Raw genomic sequence first — 5,079 nt, 5'->3', positions numbered from 1 at the left:
AAGGTTTTGGTTTTGGGCTTTCTATATATCGTTTTCCCTTTTGAATGTGCTGCAGACTTACAAGGCCAGAGCCCAGCCCAATAACAGATGATATGGGCCTCTCTTGGCCTTTTTTTTTTGTTTAGATCCATTTTTTATTCTTCTATTGCACTGAAACTGAAAGCACCCGACTACCCATTTTCCGATAAGACTTCCTCGAGCTTATTGCAAACTGAACTCATGTACTATCAATTTTATAGGTATTATCACTGAGGTTTAAGAATTGTGCAAACTGACTTTCTCAATCTCAATTTTTTTAACTATAATTAACGGAAAATTGTCGGAACATGTGTGCATTTAAAATGATTATTTTTATAGTTAAATGGTCACGTGTATATCATGTGACCATATTTTAGTTATAATTATCGAAATTGAAAAAGGGTATCAACTTTGACAATTTTTAAACCCCAGTAATCAGTAATACAAAATAAATAGTACAGTAATAGAAGTACGGGTTAAATACAACCCCATCCTTAGGGGTTTTTGCATTTTGGCCATTTCCTTATATTAGAGATTCTTAAGATTCAACTAGCTCTTAAGAATTTCTGATCTTAAGAGTCAAGTCTTTAGGAAGGAGTTTCACATACATATACACTTAGATTAGGCTAGAATAGAAATTCTATTTTATATATAAAAAAAAAATTCTGATATGTATTGTTCTTGATCAAGTACATCCAAAATCCTTTTAAGAGTTTATGATATGATTTTGTTTTTGGACTTGAGTATAGCAGAAATCCTTCCAATTTGGACTCTTATGGTTTAGCAACTAAATCAGTGTGGTTCTGATAACTACAATTGTAATTGGTGTACATTAAAAATAATATTAATGGTTGTTCTAGTGAAAATAATGTTATACTAATTACAATTTCTATATTGTAAAAAGTTTTTTTAAATTTGTGGTGTTCAAAAGAGGCGTTTGCAATGGGAATGCTCTAATTCTGGGTGAGGGATTTTGACTATTGGGCAGTAAGCCAATAAGCAGGAACGAAACTGCCTTAGCCCCCCTCGGCTTTTGAAAAAATAATCTTATGGTATATATATATTTACACAAAAAATTTACTTTAAGCTCTAAAATTTATATACTTGACACCCCTCCCCCCAAAAATTAACAAGATGACCCATAAATCTCAAAAATAGATGACAAGAAAAATCTTTATTAAAAAGGCACATATCCGGAAAATAAGAAATTTTTTTGGACAAATTATAAATTTGGTCCAAGCAAAAACAATAACAACAAATCAATTACAAATCCTAGCCAAACAAATCACAAAAACCCAATAACTTTTACCTAATTTCTTCCTCTCTCAAATGACTCCACCCCATAGACATAGGGACAACCCTTATATTGTTGATCGCTCCATACACACACCAATTAATCACCAACAACTTGAATCAGTTGGTGCCTTTAACTTAACCAATAGAAAAAATTTATCTATTTTTTGAATAGTAGAATTTTTTTTTTTTAATGTTTTATTAACTTTGGGACACACTTGGCCTACATGCATAAATGGTAATACATGTGTGAAACAACAACAATCTATTGTTTTGTTCCTTACATAAAGTGCCACCAAAGCATATGTGAGATTAGTCTATTGGTAATAAATTTTGTGACTTAACTAAATTAATGTAATGACAGGAAAAACTTTATTATTTACTTAGTTAAAGACTCAAATTTACTGTCCATTATCATGTGATTGTTTAATAAATCTCTTTTTATTTTATTTTTTTACTATTCTTTCAAACTTGCAATTTTTGAAAGGAAAAATTTTCGCACCAATAATTGGGCTGCCCTTTTTTACGCTGAATATTAATGCATAATATTATTAACCATTATTTTAGTTGTTTATTAATATAATGCTTGACATAGATTTGAACTTTTAACTATAGTTTTTTGTATTTTTTTTAAGAATCTTTTAACTATATCTATTTATGAAGTTATTAGTTATAGAATTATGTGAAAAGAGTACATAATTTTTTTTAATTTATAATGTCGATAGAATAAAGAATCGGACTAATCTTGGTGAGACCTTGAAAATATTAAGACGTGTCAATTGACTTACAAAACTCTTGATTATAAATTGTCAATTGTGATTTTTTTTTTCAAAATAAAAAATACAAATAATTAAAAAAGTAATGCTAACAATGCATTGTTGTCAACCTCTAGTATTGATATTTCAATTTTTTAAAATCTTTGAACAAAGAACTTCGACCCCCTAAGTTTGAATCCTGGTTCCGTTTTTGATAAACTACTTTTAATATTTGGTAGAAAAATGGTGCTTTTATCACACATGAGCCTCCATCTCAATCATAACTCCGTGTCATTTGATTGTGAATAGCAAATTGCAACCAAATATTTTGTGGCCCTCCCAAGTTTCCTAGCAAAAGACTTTTTCTTTGTTATTGACTTACTATTACGTTGGGTTAAGACATATAAGCCTTACTACTATCAGCTTTCCTCTAATTGCTATTTTCTTCCTTCTTGATCGAAGTAACATCCCCATCATTTTCATTAATAAAGAAATGAAATTACAATATTTGAATATTGAACTACATGACTTTGATATTTGAACTATGTGATTTTGATTTTCATGAATAGTACGCTACAATGTTTGAATATTGTACTCGCGCCTTGGCCTGAGTCGCGAATGACTCGTGAAATTCAGTCTGTCAAAGACTCTTCAAATTTCAACATATGCTTCTCGCATGGTCTGTTTTGCGGGTTGGCACTCACGAGCTAGTCACAAAATTCTTATTTTCATTGAATCTTCACCAAACTCTCACACACAACCCTAACATTAAATCCAACAAAAATATTGGGAAATGATTGAACATTACAACAATCAAATTTGACATGGAATTAAAGCAAACAAAAAGTATAGTTGTAAATCACAATTTACAAAACTTTTGATTATAAATTGTCATTTGCGATTTTTTTTCAAAATAAAAAATACAAATAATTAAAAAATTAATGCTAATAATGTATTGTTGTCAACCTCTAGTATTGATATTTAAATTTTTAATCATTGAACAAAGAACTTCGACCCCCCCTAAGTTTGAATCCTAGTTCCGTCCCCGCCCACGTATGAATTTGACGTGACATTTATTATCATTACTATTATTATTATTATTTTATTAGTCATGTCAAAATCAAACATGCAAACAGTGCACTTCGCCTGCCACCTACGCAATTTCTATTAGTAAGATGATGGTATGGACCAAAATGGTAACAATTTTTTATATTCAGAGACCAAGAAAATGGGAAGTGGCCCAAAATTTAAGGACCAAAAGTTTAGTTTTGCCGATTTTAAATAGTCTCATTGGGTCTACAGAACAAAGTCGTTATCAAACATTTATGGCAATGACATTGATTTACTTGTAGCATTGTATTCACTGGCAAGAGTTAATTTTAGGTAGTTTCGGAGCAATACTTCGACCTTTCACATAGAGGTAAGCACTGTAGTTAGACCTACGTCTGAATCTGATGTGATATTTGTAATCATTATTATTATTATCATTATTTTATTAGCCATGTCAGAATCTAACATGCAAACAATGCACTTCGCCTGTCACGTATGCAATTTTCGTTAGTAAGATGATGGTATGGGCCAAAATGGTAACATTTTTTATTTTCAGAGACCAAAAAATGGGAATCGGCCCAAAATATAAGGACCAAAAGTGAAGTTTTTTCAATTTCAAATAGTCTCATTGAGTTTACAAAACAAAATCGTTATCAAACATTTATGGCAATGACATTGATTTACTTGTAGCATTGTATTCACTAGCAAGAGTTAATTTTAGGTAGTTTTGGAGCAATACTTTGACCTTTCACATAGAGGTGGGCACTACGGTTGGACCCACGCGTGCATCTGACGTGACATTTATTATTATTATTATTATTATTATTATTATTATTATTATTATTATTATTATTATTATTAGCCATGTCAAAATCTAACATGCAAATAGTGCACTTCGCCTGCTACAAATGCAATTTCCGTTTGGAAGATGATGTGATGGACCAAAGTGGTAACAATTTTTTATAATCAGAGACCAAGAAAATGGGAAGTGGCCCAAAATGTAAGGACCAAAAGCTTAGTTTTGCCTATATTAAATAGTCTCATTGAGTCTACAGAACAAGGTCGTTATCAAACATTTATCGCAATGACATTGATTTACTAGTAGCATTGTATTCACTGGCAAGAGTTAATTTTAGGTAGTTTCGGAGCAATACTTCGACCTTTCATTTAGAGGTGGGCACTATGGTTGGATCCACGTGTGGATCTGACGTGACATTTATTATTATTATTATTATTATTATTATTATTATTATTATTATTATTATTATTAGCCATGTCAGAATCTAACATGCAAATAGTGCACTTCGCCTGCTACGAATGCAATTTCCGTTTGTAAGATGATGGTATGGACCAAAGTGGCAACAATTTTTTATATTCAGAGACCAAGAAAATCGGAAGTGGCCCAAAATGTGGGGACCAAAAGTTTAGTTTTGCCTATTTGAAATAGTCTCATTGAGTCTACAGAACAAAGTCGTTATCAAACATTTATGACAATGACATTGATTTACTTTTAGGATTGTATTCACTGGCAAGAGTTAATTTTAGGTAGTTTCGGAGCAATACTTCGACGTTTCGCATAGAGGTGGGCACTATGGTTGGACCCACGTGTGGATCTGACGTGACATTTATTATTATTATTATTATTAGCCATGTCAGAATCTAACATGCAAATAGAGCACTTCGCCTGTTATGAATGCAATTTCCGTTTGTAAGATGATGGTATGGACCAAAGTGGTTAATATTTTTTATATTCAGAGACCAAGAAAATGGAAACTGGTCCAAAATGTAAGGACCAAAAGTGAAGTTTTTTCTATTTTAAATAGTCTTATTCAGTTTACAAAAGAAAGTCGTTATCAAACATTTATGGCAATGACATTGATTTACTTGTAGCATTGTATTCACTAGCAAGAGTTAATTTTAGGTAGTTTCGGAGCAATACTTTGACCTTTCACATAGAGGTGGG

The sequence above is a fragment of the Castanea sativa genome, chromosome 1 (assembly GCF_040712315.1).
Source record: "Castanea sativa cultivar Marrone di Chiusa Pesio chromosome 1, ASM4071231v1".
Lineage (NCBI taxonomy): Eukaryota > Viridiplantae > Streptophyta > Magnoliopsida > Fagales > Fagaceae > Castanea > Castanea sativa.
The sequence above is the reverse complement of the archived record's forward strand: the minus strand, read 5'-3'. Positions refer to the sequence as shown.